Genomic DNA, 19103 nt, shown 5'->3' with positions numbered 1-19103 from the left:
GTGTAACCCAGTAATTGTTCTTCTAGGTCTTTATTCCAGAGAAGTGAAGACATTTTCAGGCAGAAATGTGCACAGGAATATTCAGAGCAGCTTTATTCATGATAGTCCCAAACTGAAAACAACCTAGATGTTCTTCATCTGGTGACTGGCTAAACAAACTGTGGTGTGTCTATACTTTGGAGTGCTACACAACATTGTGGATCATGCTTAATAAAAATAGCCAATCCCAAAAGGTTACATACCGTATGATTCCACTGAAACATCATCCTCGAAACGCTGACCAAGTTATAGAAATGGAGAACAGATAAGTGGTTGCCAGGACAGAATTGTGTGTGGTTACTAAAAAGCAAAATGAACGATCCCTGTGGTGAGGAAAGTTCTCTGTATCAATGTCAATATCCTGGTTGTGATATTGCACTCTAGTTTTTCAAAATGTGTTCATTGGGAGAATCTGGGTAAAGGGTACAGAAGAGCTCTCTGTATTAGTTCCTGAAACTGCATATGAATGATCTCAAAAGAAAATGTTAAACACACACACACACACACACACACACACCACGCAAAATACCAAGTTTTTCCAGAGCACTTCTCCATTGTTATCCTACGTTTAAACGTTTACTAGTGACAGGCTTTATGGGTGTGTGATCTATGCGGACAGAGTACCCCACGCTTAGAAAGTCTCTATCCTGGACTTAATTCTCTGCTGCTGCCATACTGAAATTCTTAAGAATATTTGAACAAGGGGCCCACATTTGCATTTGCAGTGGATGCACAAACTATAGAGACAGTCCTGGTGGCAGGTAATGAAAAGTTTACAGGTAGCTTTTTTTTCTAATAAGGATTAGATAAGTTAGCTGTGAAAGATACAAATTCAAATTATATGATTTATATGAGTTAACCATATTTTAAAAGGCCAGAGTGAGGCCTGAGGCTAGTCTGAGCCCTCCTTTAAAAACAAAAAAAAATACATACCTATATAAGTCTGACTCCTAAATTTCAAAAGCTGTTGTTCCACCAGATTTGCAATACGTTACCTGACCTTTCACAAGAAAATGTGGTTATTTTTCATTCTTCCTCTCCTAAGCAATTTGCTTATTGTGCAAGGATTTACAGGAAAAAAAACAAAAACCTTACTATTCAGATTTGAGTTTTTGCAAAATGTACCAAGCTATAAATTTATCATACCATGAAGTATCATCATAAATCATAAAATTGTGGTTGTTAGGAAAATGAATAAGAAATGTAGGCAAAAGAGAAGATTGTATTTGTCTAATTTTATAAGGTCAACGTAATACAAAATAAAGTTTAAAAACTTTTAAAACTTTAAAAAAAATTGGCCAAAACGCAGGTAGTGAACTTTCCTAAAATAAGTGTCTTCCGTCCTCCCTCCCTCCCTCCCTCTCTCTCTCCCATCCATCCTCTCTCTCTCATATGCCTTTCAATATGTTGTACTGTTTTCCATTGCCTGAATGCCATGAAACTTTCAAAATTACATACAAGAAAAACCTACAAAACAAGAATGATTCCATAGCAAAGGAGTTGACCGCTGAATAGAATCTAGTACCTGCATTTTACAGAGCAGATAATAGATATTTGTTGAGAGAATGCGTTGGTTAACTTGAAAGTAAAATCTGATGCAGATATTACCACCATATAGATAATTTACTAATGATTGATGACCGTCCAAAATTCATTTGTCCATTTAAAATATGATCAATACGTGTAATAATTATCTTAAAAATTCAGAAGACCTTTGAGGAGTCCTTTATACTGTCTTTCTCTATAAATTTTTTAAGATCAGTCGGATGCAGCTTCTTTTTAGAAAGAAATATTCTCATTTTCAATGAGTATACATTGGAAAAAACATTATACTATTATTTGACTAATTGTCAAAATAAAGTGGAACCTACTAGCCCAAAGTGTATCTTGGCTAATTTATACATATGTGGATAAAAGGAAAGATGAGCTAAACAAATTCTTACTATTTTAGAATATTTCAGAGGTTTATTTTTCCCCATCTTTTAGGTATACAAAGAGGATGTTTAACTAAAAGTGTGTTTTCATTTTAGATTAACAAGGAAAAGAACAAACTGAATTATCAGATTTTGTATCAGGTGTTCTGTTTACCACTGAAAAGCTACCATGGCTGTAAGTGAATTGTTTAAATAACAGAATAGACAGATGAATGCTGGAAGGTAATTAAAACAAAAAACACTAGTATGCATTGTGCTAGGATAGCAAATGCCATCCAGCAGATACGCTGGTGTTGACTCCAAGTCTTTACTGAGACCAACTCTAGAACAGGGATGTAAATTCAGATACCTTAAACGCAAGTCAGGGAATATACACAAGTGAATTGGATGGGGGAGAGGAAAGGTGAGAACGTGAGGAAGTGAAACAGGAGAAAAAAACTCCTTGAACTAAGGTGCAAGCCCCTTCCCATGGCATCCAAATTACTGTCTTTTTACCTCTAAAATATTGTATTAGCCAATCAAAGCAACTTTGAGGTCCTATTTAGATTCCATCAGCAAGCAGTCTGAGCTCTCATCCTCAGAACTCTACACTAAACAGTTGCAATACATAATTACAGAAACAAAACAATACAATGACAACAATAAACACTCTCAGTTATAGTTAGCTGGCTAAATAGTGAACATTAGTTATAAAGTTAATGTGACGTATTTACCTTGTGTTTTCAGACCAATTTTCCAATGGAAAAAAGAGGCACCACTGCACAGTGATTTATTCATCTGCTTTCATTCAAACGCAGGACAAGGAGGTATTACGCAATCCAAGCTATAGGTGGAATCTTTTCATTAATTGAACAACATCCCTAGCGAAAAAATCACTGGTAACAATGAAAATAAGATCAAAATTGCCATGTTTGGCTATTTTCTTTTTTTATTCATAAGAAGGAGATGAATTACAGCAGAATTCACAAACTAGTGAGGCTTTCTCTATCTGTCTTCCTATCCTGTGAGCGAGATTATGTCTAGTTATACAGAACATAGAAGTAGATGTTCTCTACATTACATCAAATCTTTCATACCATAAAGCCAGGAAGACTAGGATATCCTTCACTTTACTTGCTTATTCTCATTTCCAAGAGTAAAATAATATGGCAAAATAATTCAAACAGTTCTTGGTATAATTTTATGGAAATTACCCATATCTTCAGAGTGAAATTTAAGTGTCTCTTCTCATCATACCCACTTTGTATTCCTATACATTCACAACTCCCATTGACTTAATTTTTTAATTTGAAACAAAACAAACAAAAACTAACCTAGTCACCTGTGTGCTTTCTAGAATGTGTGTGTGTGTTTGTGTTTAGTCCTCAGTTACTTAACACATCAGTGTTGCTCTGATAGGCATCATTAGTAATTGGGAGAAGAAAAAATTAGGACTGACACCTTCCAGTGTTAGGCTAATGGCAGAATGCTTTTAATATAAACCTAATATAAGATAGAAGATACATACAATTTTAACACAATAATCTACTAAATTTATGCTAAGGATGATGGTGGAGAAAGAGGAAAGAAATTTAGCTTTTGAATAAGTCTGGAGAGGGCTGTTGGAAAAAGGTGAAATTCATATGGTAACATGTCTGAACATATATATTCATTCAAAGGAAATAAAAATGATCTTCTAAGATAAAAGAAGCTAGCAGTCTGATAGAGATTATCCTTAGAATTATTAATGCTTTGTTAAAGATCAGGTAGGATTAGAGGGTAAGAAATGGTATCGGGTGGGGGGAGCACCTGACTAGTTCTAAGGCTTTAGATACAATGCAGTTGATTACATATTAATTTAGCCATTACATACTGGGGATAGTAGTTGGGGGATCAGTAATTTATCTACAGGGAACTCCTACACAAATCAGATCCATCCATCAGACCTCCCCAGTGCCGTCCTTCTCTACTACTCCTGAGGACCCTAAAGCCACCTGATGACAACATTTCCATCCTTTCTCCGCCCCATTCCCTATCCATATATTCTTCCCTCCCCTAAGGTGCTGTGCGAGCTGAGAGCAGTCCGCTCTCTGCAGCTGGAACATATACTGTTTTGGCTACAGGGATCCTGTGTGTGACGAGGAAGTTTTTTTTTGTTGTTTTTTGTTGTTGTTGTTGTTGTTTTTGGGGCAGCGAAAAGAACTTTATGGAGCTGGGATACACTTAGGTTAACTTACCCCCAATACAGATCTCTACAGTGAAATGTTTATAGCCTAGAAACATGAACACCTAAAGGAAAAGGGAACACAAACACTCTTCTGAGGAGCACTGTCTTCAGTAACTCAAGGTGGGCACTTAGAGTTCGCAGCCCACATCTACACCTAGGAGAAGACACTCAGGGTTGGGGTGTCTTGAAGGATGACAGGGGGGTCCAGAAGGAGGCGGATGGAGGAGCTGCTTCAAGCCATGGATGCACGTATGTTAATTGCTATGGATAAAGTAAGTGGAAGGACAAGAGAAGGATTTTTTTAAAAAATCGATGAACTAGGAGAAGAAAAGAGGTTGACATTAAGAAACCTCTGTCATTGCCCATGACGGATGCCTTTCTGACATTCCCAAGACTTGGGCATTGAAACTCTGTATAGTTGTATGGTGCCTAAAAATACATTAGCTAGACCCTTGCCACTGGAAGCATGATTTGCAAACCGTCAGCATTAGCATCATCTGGGAATTCGTTAAAAATGAAGACTCTCAGGCCCCAACCCAAACGTATTAAATTGGAATCTGCATTTTAAGAAGATCCCAGGTGATTCCCAGGCACATTAAAATTTGAGAAGCACTGGAGCTGGACTATAAAATGCAAAAACTTGGCCTAAGACATAGTACTCCTGACTCTCCTCATGATTTTAGCCTCTCAAGATACTGACTGTGGACAAAAGACAAACCCCAAAGCCTGGTTTACAGCAGTTTTACATAAACAGCACACAGAGGGAAACGAGTACAGAGGAAAAGAAAACCAGGAGCTCTTGAACTTTCACCTCTTTTCAGAATTCTTAAAAATTCAGACAGCCGTCCTTTTAAAAGGCATTTTCTTTCTGGCAGTTGAATCTTTGTAGTCCGACTTGTGAGAGGATCTCTAAGACTCCCTCGTGCACAGTTAAGCTGGGTGGTCTGTGTCAGGCAGCGAGGGGTCAATTTCCCTGCCATCCCAGCCCACCTGCTTGATGAGCTTGCTCCCACATCTCCTTTAGCAGAGAAGCCTCAGAACCACAGAAGACAGTCAGTGACTTGACACTGACCATAAAATCCTTAAAGAAAGTCAATTTACTATTGCACTCCCACACGGAATTGGTATTTCTGAGGTAGGGCTAGGACAGCACTGGATATACCGAGAAGTTTCTTCCCAGAAGCAAAACGCTGTTCTGAAAGTAGTGTTGGCAGGAGGCTGTTCCTATTTCTCATGGTCATAATATTCAGATTGTGCCTCTATCTGCCCTGCTGAATACGTTTCCAAATCTCTCAGGCTTTTGTCTCTATCCTACGGCTAGAGTCTACTTTACAAAGCAAAAAGTCCATTCAAGCTCATTTTTCTCTCCCCTTTACGTGGATTAATTTTGTAATCAATTGAATGGCATGGCCATGCAATATCTATTTTAAATCTGTGTAGGAAGAAAGTATAAATGGGCAGTGCTAATCTTTTAAAAGCAAAATGAAGTTTTCAGTTTGGAATTGATTAGATTGTTAGGGTATTAAGCCCTTTCTGGTAATTCCCTGCAGCTGGAGGCAGGTAGAAGGAGAGGAGATTGGGGTTTCTGCTTTGTAAATAAATCTTTAAATTGGACTTGCTATTTCTGTGGGGAATTACCATGGATTTGGTGGTTGGCAAGATTTGGCGTTTTTCTGCTTGGGAGGAGAGCAAGCTAGACCTCAAATCTATATCCTATTTTCCTCAGATTATCAACATGTTTTGAAAAATTAATTGATTCTCTAGCATAAAGTTAGAATGAAAATTTGGTAAATGTTATATAGGACAATAAGAGTAGATATTACAGTGCAAGGAGTCTGTGCAGATGATTATACAGAAAGAAAAATATGCCATTTAAAATAATTTTAGAATAGTTTTCATTTATAGAAAAATTACAAAGATAGTACAGAATTCCTCTTCCCTCCCAATTTCCCTTATTATTAATATCTTACATTACTATAGTACAATTAATAAGCCATTATCAGTAGCTAAAGTCTATAATTTATATTCAGATTTCTTTAGTTTTTATCTGGTGTCCTTCTTCTGTTTCCAGATACCACATTACATTTCTTTGTCATGTCTCCTTAAGCTCCTCTTGACTGTGACCATTTCTTAGGCTTTCCTTGTTTCTGATGATCTTAACATTTTTAAGTAGCACTGGTTAAGCATTTTGTACAACATTGGTCATCTGAGGTATGTCTGCCGTTTTTCACATGATTAGACTGAGATACAGGTTTTTGAGAGGAAGACCACAAAAGTAAAGTGCATTCCCATCACACCAGTTCAAGGGTGCATAGTATCAACATGACTTATCACTGCTGAGGTTGACCTTGATCACTTGGCTGAGGTAATGTTTGTCAGGTCCACTGTAAAGTTACTTTTTAAACCCCCTTTGTGCACTGCACAGTTTGGAAGGAAGTTACTAAACAGCCTGCATTTATGAAGCAGGGCATTATGCTTTGCCTTCCTGAGGTGAAAGGGGAGAGTATCTATATGGTTTATTTGACATTCTTCTATATTGAAAACTTGTTTACTCTCCTTATTCATTGATTTATCTATTTATTAAATATAATTAAATCATCACTTATTTCATTTTGGACTCATTAATGTTTATGTTAGCATTTGACTTATAATCCAATACTTTCATTTTGTTACTCACATTGTTCTGGCTTTGGCCATTTGGAGATCTTTTGGTTGGCTGCTGGAATACACCATTCCTAAAAGGAGAATGGAACAGAAATGAGAAATGAGAAAGCTGGAAAACAATAGTTGTTGTTGTTGTTGTTTTTAAAGCAAGCTTATTTTTTTTTTAATATTTATTTATTTGGTTGTGCCGGGTCTTAGTTGCAGCAGGTGGGCTCCTTAGTTGTGGCATGCTTGCGGGCTCTAGTTCCCTGACCAGGGATGGAACCTGGGCCCCCAGCACTGGGAGAGCAGAGTCTTAACCACTGCGCCACCAGGGAATTCCCAGGAAAACAATAGTTTTTAAGCCACAACGTGTAGTAAAAAGAGCCTAAGATCTACAGACAAAAGTTTAGTTTGGAGTTCCTGGTTGACTAGGCTTTGTCAACCACTAGCAATAGGATCATGCCTCAAGTTACCGGTCTGTACACCAGGAATAATATTAATGTTTGGCTTCACTCAAAAATGAGATTAAAAATACTTTACCCTTCTGTTAAAATAGAATATGAGACACTGTTGAAACATACTAAGTGGGAATTCTTCATGCAAATGTGATATTTTATAATGATATCCAAAAATTAGTAAGCATAACTGACAGAGAAACGACTGTAAATCTCAGCGTTGCTTTTCCACAGGATTGCTGATAGAAAAACAACAAAAAAGAATAAGAATTAACTGAGCCAATAGATAGGGAGTCTTTCAGATATCTCAGAATCATGTTAGGCCTGGAGAGCAGCAGTTCAGATTAGCAAAGTTCAGAAGATCCCACTGTCAGGTCTGTAGAGCAAAGCTTTGCACTCAAAAGAGCTAGAGTTATTCGGTAGCAATTTGCAGTTTGTAAAGCCCTTTCATTGCGTTTTGAAGATATGAATCTCAGCCTATATACATTGATGTGCAAAAACATGTTATATATTTTTAAAGACTATTCATATTTTAATCCCACCAAGACTATGTAAAATTTAACCTCAGTTTTTTTCAGGGCTCCTCCAAACTTAAAATGTGTTGTGGGTACATATGGACTCTTAAGTAGTGCCAAGATGGAGTAAAGGTCAATGAGTCATCGGCACCAGTCAGTAATGAGACAATAATAGCATCAAGGCTCATGGTTCTCTGTTTGTCTATGGCTTTTGCCTCTGTTCATCTCTATGCACCATGTACCCTTTTTCTCAGGTCTTGATGCCTCTTCAGAAGTTCAGCCCTGGACCTACTATCCTCTCTACTTTCATCATTTCCCATCATCTTTGCTATGGTTCTAGCTCTGAGGCAAGCACTTTCTTTATGTCCATTGCACTGCTTCTGTTTACTGAGGCTTAGAAAGAGCCAGGAAGCCCTTTTGGCTGTTTCAAGCTTGTTCCCTGCTGTATCCATCCATTAAGCCAATAAGCACAATCTCAATGAGTGGAAAAGTGCAATATAGAGAGAGAGAAAAACAAAACGTATCTAAAAATTGCTCAATATTGCTAATATTAGAGAAATACAAATCAAAACACCTCATACCAGTTGGAATGGCCATCATCAAAAGGTCTACAGATAATAAATGCTAGAGAGGGTGTGGAGAAAAAGGAAGCCTCCTACACTGTTGGTGGGAATATAAATTGGTGCAGCCACTATGGAAAACAGTATGGAGGTTCCTTAAAAAACTAAAAATAGAACTACCATATGATCCAGCAATTCCACTCCTCAGCATATATACGGACAAAACTCTAATTTGAAAAGATACATACACCCCAATGTTCATAGCAGCATTATTTACAATAACCAAGACATGGAAGCAGCCTAAATGTCCATCAACAGATGAATGGATAAAGAAGATGGGATACACACACACACACACACACACACACACACACACACACACACACACTGGAATACTATACAGTCACAAAAAAAGAATGAAATAATGCCATTTGCAGCAACATGGATGGACCTAGAGATGATCATACTAAGTGAAGTAAGTCAGAAAGAGAAAGACAAATACCTTTTTATCACCCTGAATCATTTACTCTTGAAGTAAATTTATTCACAATTCCATAAATGCTTACAATGGCCTACCATATTAAAAGTAGTATGTTAGGCACTGTGGAGCAGAAGTAGGATCACACAGCTATTTTGATGAAGCACCTTCATTTTATAGATGAAAAATTTGCATTCAGAATCATTAAGGATTTTAAATATGATCATAGAGATTGGTAGTGACAGTCAGCATTCATAGTCCAGTTCAAAACTCATTAAATTCTATCTGGCTTCTTTCCATCCGAACAAAACATACCCCTGCACTTCAAGGAAATTTGATGATGGTTTGAAGAGATAAACAATTGTTAGTAATATCCACAAGATATTGGTATATGTGAAATATCTTATATGAGTGACATGACATGATGGTGAAGTTGAAGGACAGATCCCTCCAGCTAGAGGGATCAAGGGCATGGTCAAAGTTGAAGTGAAATTTCATTTAAAACTGAGGAACATTTGGGATTTCAACAACTGAATGTTTTAGCCAAAGACACTCACAGAAGAAAAGGCAGGAGCAAGAAGTTCCACAAAATCACCCCAATGAGTGAGAGAGTTTGGGTACCATCAGTGGAAGCAGAGAAGGAAATTAAATGCTTCAGTTCAGGGTGAATATCTAAAAGAACACTAAGTAGTTACAGTGGGATGTATGTGGCTGCACAGCATCAAGGACAAGGGGGTTGTAATGGTCTTTAGGGACTTCTAGCAGTTCTTGTTGGTCTCAGATGAACTTGGAGATCTGGAGCAAGTACTTAGTCCTGCCTCTGGCTTGTTTACCTACTTTTCTTCATCTTTTCAAGGCCTCTCTGAATATCTCTTTCTTCCTGACATAGTCTCCATCTTCTCAAGGCTTAGTTACATATTTTTGCATCTCTTAGTACAGTTGAAAGAAACACAACGAAAGGATTTCTCATGAACTACCTTTCCCTCTAGAGATGGAGGGGAGACTTCTGACCAACTACATCTTTCAGAGAAATTATATAGTCCCAAGTATAATTTTTTTCCTCTTGGGAGGAAAATCCTGAATATGTTCATCAAGTAAAATAAAAAATTGAGATCCTTTGTCATCTGATTAATGCTGTTTTAAAAATGCAAATGATATGTGTTTAGTATTTGAACATGGGCTCCATTTGCCCCCCCGTTTTCTCTTTTATTGTCATCCTTTTGCAAAACCAAAATTACTAGAATGGAAGCTCCATGAAGGAAGGTGCATTATCTATTTATCTACCTTGTTAACCACTATATCCCTGTGGCCAAAAATATACCTTGCACACAAGGCCAAGTGATAATTAAGCTGGCTGTTTTTAGCTCAGTCTGTGTTATATTTAATGCTTTTTTGTGAAAGTCTGAATCTAATGGTCTAATCAATTGTTCAGACAAGAGATGCATAAATTAATTGAATTAGATAATCCCAGTGATCTCTCAAAGATTAAATAACAAAACAAAACTATAATTGTACCCCGTTAGAGATTCTTTCATACAACAGCATATTACAGTGACTCTGGAATTCAGTAAAATGAAGAAGCAAAAGGTGGTATTTGATGGCTGTACAAGTCCTTTATTGTTTCAAATACACGCCAACACCAAGCACATCATTTCGATTTTATGACAAGATGCAATATACAGCCACCTGTGAAAATAAAATATATTTTTCAAATTAAATTTCTTTCTAGCAAGCTTTATTGTGCATATTCCCTTTGTTGTCTTATACTAGCCACAGATGTTACATGTCAGGTATGATGAAGAGAATATCTTTAGATATTTTTTTAAAGGGAGTTTGACAAGGGAGACTGTATCACAAAGAAAGGATTTATGCTGAATAATTATGAAATGTACTGACTACTCTGATTATTTATATCAGGACTGAGGTTATAGACAACTAAGAGAGTAGTATAATTAAATGATTAATCAGAATTAGTCTAATTGCATATACAAAAATCAAAATAAGGTGCTTCTGTTGGTCGGGCTGAAGTTTTTCAGGTCACATTGACATTTAACATAATTAATTAATTTCAATTCCTTAAATCAGGGCATGCTTAAGATAAACACTAGTTACAAACCTAATGGCTGCAGAGGGGTTTGAAATAAAATAAAAGTAACCATAAACACAGTCTCTCTCCCACCCTTTTCCTCTCCAGAAATTAAGTCTTCTGTTTCTGATTTTAGGTTGTTATGAGGGCTATCTCTATAAAAGGGTGGGCAAACAGGAGATTATTTTCTTTCTACTTGGGTGTCTGAAAATGTCTTTTCTTTCTTCCCTTTCTCCCTCCCTCCCTCCTTTACTTCCTTCTCAATCCTCCCAAATTTAAATTTATCTATCCATAACTTTTAGCATTCACAATAGCTGATGAGACTTTGATGCTCTTCTCATTAGTAGTGAACTCGCTTTTCTTTTCTCAGGACATTTTTGGGACTTTCTTTTTATTTTTAGTGTTATGAAATTTCAAGATAACATGTCTGGGTTCTTTAATATTTTTTTTGCTGCATGCTCTGGGTTCAATTCTGAAGGTTTAGGTCCTTCTTCATCTCTGCAAAATTATGTTCTATTATTTCCTGTTCTTTATTTCTAATGTTCTCTCTGCAATATTGAACCTTCTGAGTTTGTCCCATTTTTGTATTTTTTTCCTTTCCTCATATATCATAAGAATTATTCAACTTTATTTAGAAGTTCTATTGTTAATTTTTGACAATTATGTTCTTACTCTCTAAGAGAACTTTCTTGATTTTAAAATTTTATAGCATACCGTTCATTTTTTATGGTTGTAATAGGTTTTTAAATCTTTCTGTATAGATTATAACTTTAATTTTTTTCCTATAAATTAGGTCTGTTTCCTTTGAAAAAAGCTTGTCTATTTATTTCTCTTGTTCCTACTCTTTCAAGTTGCTGCTTTTAGTGATCTTTGGTTGTCACTTCATATTTTAAAAGGACAGTGATACTGGCCACAGATTCCCCAAAATGCTCAGATAAGGAAAGAACCAGTGTCCTCATTAAAGACCTTACCTTTTCCTAAGGAGATAATCCAGTTCTTTTAGAGAAGAGTCATTTGCTTTTGAGATATTGTTTCCTTCATGGTAAACATCTTTGTCGTTTACCCTCTATGCTCCTTTGGGAGAGAAAATATTGTCGAGTTGTGACAATTTATAGGACCTTCCAATTAATTAATTAATTGCTCCCATTGTGTTCCCAAACTTTCAGTACCTGATTACTCTGAAGTCAAAGGCTGGAAAGGGGTTTTGTTGGGCAGATTCTCCCACTTCTAAGGAAAATAATTTTTCTATCTATTCTATCCATTTTACAACACCTAGAAATTTGTTGAAATGTTTCCTTTTTTTGGTATGCTTTCTTTTCCTTTGCATTTCTAAAGTTATTTCCATTATTACTTTTTTTTCCAGTGGACTCTCAGTAGTGAAGTAAATATGTAAGTCTAGTTTACCATATTGAATTCAAACTGGGAGTATGCTTTTAAAAATAAATCCTGTATGACAACTGTTTACAGATCTAAGAATCTAATATCCGTCTCCTAATAACCCTCCATATTTACTCAAAAAGTTTGATTTTCTCTTATTGCCTAACCGAGTACTTTTAGACACTCATATTTGTAGGGTCAAGATTATCTTTATAAACAATGATGTATCTAGAGTGGATCTATTTGGATTGACTGTATTTCTCAAGTTAGAATTGTTAAAATTTTATATGAAATCTCTGTAGTTTATAATGGTAAGCTAGGCCAGTTCTCACACTAAAAATCAGTAGAAAAGAAACGCAAACTTACTCTCTCACAGTTTCCACTGTCAGCACAGACTATATGGGTCCCTTGTTCAGGGTCTCCAATGTTGAAATCAAAGTGTCAGCCGTGGCTGTGATCCCATCTGAGGCTGGGGGCCCTCTCTTAAGAATGTCCAGGTTTTGGTTGTGTGTGGCTACAGGACTGACGTTGCTGTTTTCTTACTGGCTATTGTCTGGGAGATGCTACAGGTCCCTAACATATGTCCACAGTTTCTTCCCATGTGCCCCCCTTCATAGTCCCTCTCACAACGTGGAAATTTACTTTGTCTTCAAGGCCAGCAAAGAGCATCTCCCTTGCTTTAAATCTCTCTGACTTCTCTTGTCCTTGAGCTCTAAACCCACTTTTAAAGAGTTTATATAATTAGGTCAAACAACGCTGACCTACTCATCTGATTTAGAATGAATAAGAATAAAACCTCTTTTGATTAATTTAAAATCAACTGATTAAGGACCTTAATTACACTTGTAAAATCCCTTTGTCATAGAAAATAATACAATCAGGGGAATAATACCCCATCACAGTCACAGTTCCCTCTCTCATTCAAGGGGGAAGATTACACAGGGCATATACACCAGGGGTCAGCAATCTTGGGAGCTGTCTTAGAATTCTGCCCACAGCACCAGTAGACAAGTCCATATAATCAAAACCAAGAGAAAGAAAAATAAAATAAAACAGATTCCCTGGATAACTTCCAGATATTTGGATACACAGATTTTTAATTACCAGTGTTTTATATACTAAAAAATTGTGTAGTCATAAAAATGTTTTAGTAGAGAACTGGAAATAGGGTTGCCAGATTTAGCAAATAAAAATATAGAATTTTAAGTGAAATTTCAACTTCAGATAAACAGCAAATACTTTTTTAGTGAAAAGTATGTCTCGTAAAATATTTAGGACATAGTCATACTAAAAATTATTTCTTGCTTATCTGAAAGTTATATTTAACTGGGAACCCTTTCTTTTATTTGGCAACACTAACTGTAAACTATAAAATAAATTAAAATTTTGAAATGTAAAATATAAAAAATATAATTAAGGACTCAGATTCAAAGAACAACATGTTAGATACAATTGACAACAGGATTAATGAACTGGTAAGTAGGTCAGAAGAGACATATACTGAAGCATTAAGAAGAAAATAAAAATAAGGAAAAATCCAGAAAAGAACATAAGAAACTTAGGGCATGGGAATAAAAGTCTAAAATATTTATTATTGTGGTCCCAGATGGAGAACAGAGAGAAAACGGGGAGGAATATTTAGGCACTGCTTTCTACATACCAGGGACCATGCTAAGTGCTTTACATGTATTAACCCATTTAATCCTTACAACAGTCCAGTGACATTATTATGTCCATTTTACAAATGAGATCCACAGAGATAAAGCAAATCCCACCAAGTCACCCAAGTAGTAAGCGGTAGAGTCAGACATTAATTCATTCTCTTAATCACTATGGTATATTGCCTACCTAAATCATGAGGAAACCAGTGTTAGAAAATAAATTTTTGGCCACTGTTGTTTTGTTTTTACTCATAGGAATTGTAGCAAAAGAATCTTGATCCCTACTGCAAAAATATAAGCAAATAATTTCAATAAAAATTATAAGCATTGATGTATTTGGGTTACTAAGGGCACAAGGAGGAGGGAATTTGGTCAATAAGAAAGATTTGTGAATAAGTTCCTGTAGGAGATGACCATGAGCTGGGCCTTTAAACCAAAAGTTAGGTTGGTAGTTCTAAGACTTGACCATGCATTAGAATTGACTGGAGGGCTTGTTAAAATGCTGAATGCTGGATCCCAATCTCAGAAATTCTGATTCTGAGGTCTAGGCTGGAGCCATAGCATTTCCATTTCTAATAAGCTCCCAGGTGGTGGTGATACTGTCAGACCTCATTACCAACCAGAGTTAGGTGGAAAAGAACAAAGTTCCAAACACAGGGCAAGAAGAAGGGTTGAGTGGAAGATTAAACACTATTAGTATAGTAAAGTCACACAAGAGAGAGGTAAAACAGAAGTCAGATTATAAAGTACCTTACAGTCACGCTTAGTGGTATGGATTTAGAACATAAAAATGCAATGAGCCAGCCTATAAAATAATTCTTTTGAAACCTCAAAATTTTATTCAAATGTAATAATAACAAAAACAACAAGGCTCAATAAGAAAAAAAATAGGGTTTTTTGTGTGTGTAGGAACATTTTGGAAGAGAGGGTCAGAAGAAGCTAAAACGCTTGCATTCCTAGACTCTTGGGTGTACAAATATCTGTGCCTAACAATGGTTATGTCTTGCCACTTTCCTCCCTTTTCCTTGAATACACACAAACTTACTCTGAGTGACACTATATCTGCTGATCAGGTCCATCTGGCTCAAATAAAATGTTGAACATCCTTGCCAAAAGCTTGAAGAGAATAGTGTTGCCCTTCTAAGTCTGGTGACACATTTTTATTTATGAAGATGGAATCACTTTGCATGAAATTTGATGTGGACTTGAATACTAGATTATGAGACAGGGTGCCAACGAAATCAGCATTCCATGTCTCAGGTAGAAATGTAACCTGCCACCCCCTTCCCCAACCATACTTTCTCAATCCCTATGTATGTGCATGTGCGTGTGCCCATATGCACATACCACAAACTGAATTTGACTCTTTTTCTTTCTGACTCTACTGATTGCATACATCATTAAATTAGTAGACATGACTGATGTTTTCTTTTTTCCTTGAGTAGTTACAGATTTCTTATTGAGAGAACTTTGAGCAGACATTTAGAAACTACAGGGTTTTTTTCCTCCTGTCCTTTTCTTTGTGCCATTCTATCTTAATGTTTCAAAACTGCATTACACTAAACTATGCATTTTATACATACAAACGATTTGAATAAATAATGTGTATGCATTCTATTGTTTCATTAATTAATTCAGGAAAACCATTTCATTTAACATGAGAGCTAATCTCAAACCAATACAATCTGGTTTCTAACATTTTATCCCCTACATTTGAGACTGGAAAGCGTTCCATTACATTCCTTGGACTCTTCCAACATTTGCCTGCTAGAAATGGGAGGGTCTATTTAACATCTGATCTTGCAGTATTTATCACTCATAAACCAGAAACAACTTAAGCCCTATGAAGTATGGAGGTTTAAAGCAAATCTTTATCTAACATTTTCTGTGTCAACATTTTCTCCAACTTGACCTGCCAAGCGGATTTCATAGCAGATGACCCTGGAACATGAACAAGTGTTTGCTCTTATGTCTCAGCCATTAGTGTTGAATTAAAGACTACAAGGTTTGGATCACATGGCAGGCTTTGGTGCCTTATGCTGCTAATGCTGGCCAAGAACAGGAGCATCTGAATATTTATATGTTTATTCCTGTGGAATACTAAGAAAGCTTTGGACAGTTGACAAATATATGCCTATACCGCTAAACCTAAGGGAGCATCCAATTCACTTGCAGGCAGCTTTTCATGGATATGAAAACTATGTTGATGCTAAAACAATGTCATATGAACTGTTTAAAAATAACTATCCTGGAAACTCATTTTTCTGAAAAAAAATCCTTTCAACTAATATTTATGGCAAAATATAAGATTTGTCTGTGGAGTGGTGAGCACAGTGGGAGAATGCATTTAGATTTCCTGCATATTCCCCATAAGTATAAATTACACCAGCCTCTTTACATGTGTTATCCCATTTTGTTCTTCTAATGACCCACTAAAGTGATAGCTAATACTACCTCCATCTTTAACCTTCACTCCAATCTATCCACTCATGTGTACACATATGGCTGTTCATGTTTATCGAGGGGGCTGGTGTGGCTTGCCCATAGTCTTATTCTACCTTCAAAATTAAGCTCAAAAATGTCTATTATTTCTTATCTTTACCAGTTTATCTTTAAATCAGTTTATCTTCTGTCCTTCCTTCAGCTACCACAATAGACACTTAATTGCTCTCCCTGCTTCCAAATTTCACCCTCTCTCAATTTATTCTCCATTTTTAAGCTCTCGCTGAAAAAACTGCAGAGACTTTTTGAACACAGAAACATAGAATGACATCTGAACTACCTACCATGGTCTAAAAGGCTCTGCATGGTATCTCAGGTTGCCAGATTAAGAAAAGAATTATATATGTAACAAATATATATATATATTTACATATGTTACAAAATTTTATGTTTTAGACATTTATAAATTATATAAAATATATAAGTGTAAATAAATATAACACACACATAGATATATATTCAGTCCACTTGTGCGTGTGTATATATATTTACATATATCTGCTGGATATATAGTTGATTCTCATTATTCACAGTACTTCTGTTCTATAAAATTGCCAACAACACTGAATTAGCAAATATAGAACCATTGTTCCTGGGGAAATGGAGGGTTAGGTTTCTGAGAGCCTCCGGTTGGAACATTTTCATCAACCAATCAACACATAATCTTGTATTATGTGTGTTTCTGTTTAAATATACATAAATATATTTGATTCATTTAATATTTGAACTCATGATCAATAGCAATGTAACTCATGCCTGAAAGAAGTTTATCTAGCACACATATTTTCCTCCTAAGGCACATGTGATCTTCTTGGGCTTAGGAACAATAGACAGCACTTCAGCTTGGGGACCACTTTGAACAGAAAAATCACCAGCAAAAGCACAAATATACAAGAAATATGTGGTGCTAAATAGACTATGAAAAGGACACATGTATAGTATGAGAGCTCAAATAAGAAGGTAGAGCATTGCCTTAACTTCAGCTAGGACAGTACATGTTGGGTGAGTTAAACTTTCTGATTCTCTGCACATGTCCATGAATGACTGTGACAACATCACGCATATTGATTTGGGGGTTACAAATAAATGTTAACGAGGAGGCAAATTCATAAATTCATAAATATGGAATCTATAAATAATGAGAGTCAACTGTATATATAAAATGTCCAGTTATATTTGAATTTCAGATAAACACTAAGTTTTTAGTATATCTCACAAAATATTTGGGACATACTTATACAAAAAAAATTACTATTTATCTGAAATTCAACTGGTTGCCCTATATTTTATCAGGCAATCCTATCTGATAGTTTTCTACCTCTCCAAACTTACCATGCTTCACTTTCTTTATCGATCACTGTATTCCAGCCTCATTTTCTTCCTTTATGCTCCTCTGAAATCCCACGACTGTCCCTTCTTGGAGTCTCTTACTGACCCCTGACCTCGTTCCCAGGCTCTCATAAATCATTCATGTTCTCCATCCAAATCTTTCTTGACTCCCATGTCCTTCTTTATCCTATACATCAGTACCCAATTTGGCTACCATACGCTATTATTACAATTTATGACTATTTTATTTATGCGTGTTTCTTATTTTGGTCCTGCCTCCCTTAAAAGGCTGTTTTCCCCAAAGACTATGTTTATTTCCATTTTGCTACACAAAGCCTAATACAGTATCTGATACATAAAGCCTTTTTAAAGATATTTGTTGAAGAATAAATGATGTAAAGAATAAAGGGAAAGGGTATGAGGATTTACAGAACAGAAGCCTTAGTTACATATCTGAACCTAGTCTACTCATTAACCCGTTGACGCATTTTCCAAATATTTATGGAGCACCTTGAGCCTTGGCACTGTGCAAGTCTCTGAAGTGAAAGATAAGAAGGACAAGGTTTCTGTCCTCATGAACGTATACTTTGCTGGGACAGACAGGAAGTAGACAAATAAGTGATTCAATTATAGCTTGCATCATTGCCAAGAAAGAAACAAGCACAGGAATTACATGGAGAATAACTGGGGAGTTATCATGGATAGAGTGACCAGGATTTCAAATCTTTTGTTAAGACAAGAATAAAGTCCTTATGCTATATGATCTCCGTGTTTAAAAACATTTGAAATGTATATCCTAACATTCTAAAGACTGCTCTAAAGAGATTATCTTCTTGGCCTTATAAATTAATGTGTGGTGAGACAGGGCAATGAATAGAACACTGACATTTTGACCCCCTATGCTGCCACTCTTTCACAATATGATGAATAAACTACACACACATGCACACACATGTATACACTATATTCGGTTAATTTTCACTGCTTTATATGCAGAGAACTAACAGTGTAAATGACATAACCATTGACATAAAATGCAATTAAATTCAAAATAATCAGTATCTTCATAATCACACTTTTCAAAGGATTTATGCAGTCATATTTTAATTTATTTCATGGCCCACAATTTTATTGAGCACTTATTTTAAGCCAGACACTGTTATAGGATACAACAATAAACAAAAGCAGAAAATCTAAAATTTTACTTTAGGTATGTGAAAGGTTTCTAAACAAATTCCAATATCAGCATGTCTGATTTAGAGCAGCAAGAACATAATATATTAACGTGTTAGCAGTCTTTATTCTAAAAGTATTT

The sequence above is a fragment of the Balaenoptera acutorostrata genome, chromosome 10, assembly GCF_949987535.1.
Source record: "Balaenoptera acutorostrata chromosome 10, mBalAcu1.1, whole genome shotgun sequence".
NCBI lineage: Eukaryota > Metazoa > Chordata > Mammalia > Artiodactyla > Balaenopteridae > Balaenoptera > Balaenoptera acutorostrata.
Note: the sequence above shows the minus strand (reverse complement) of the source record.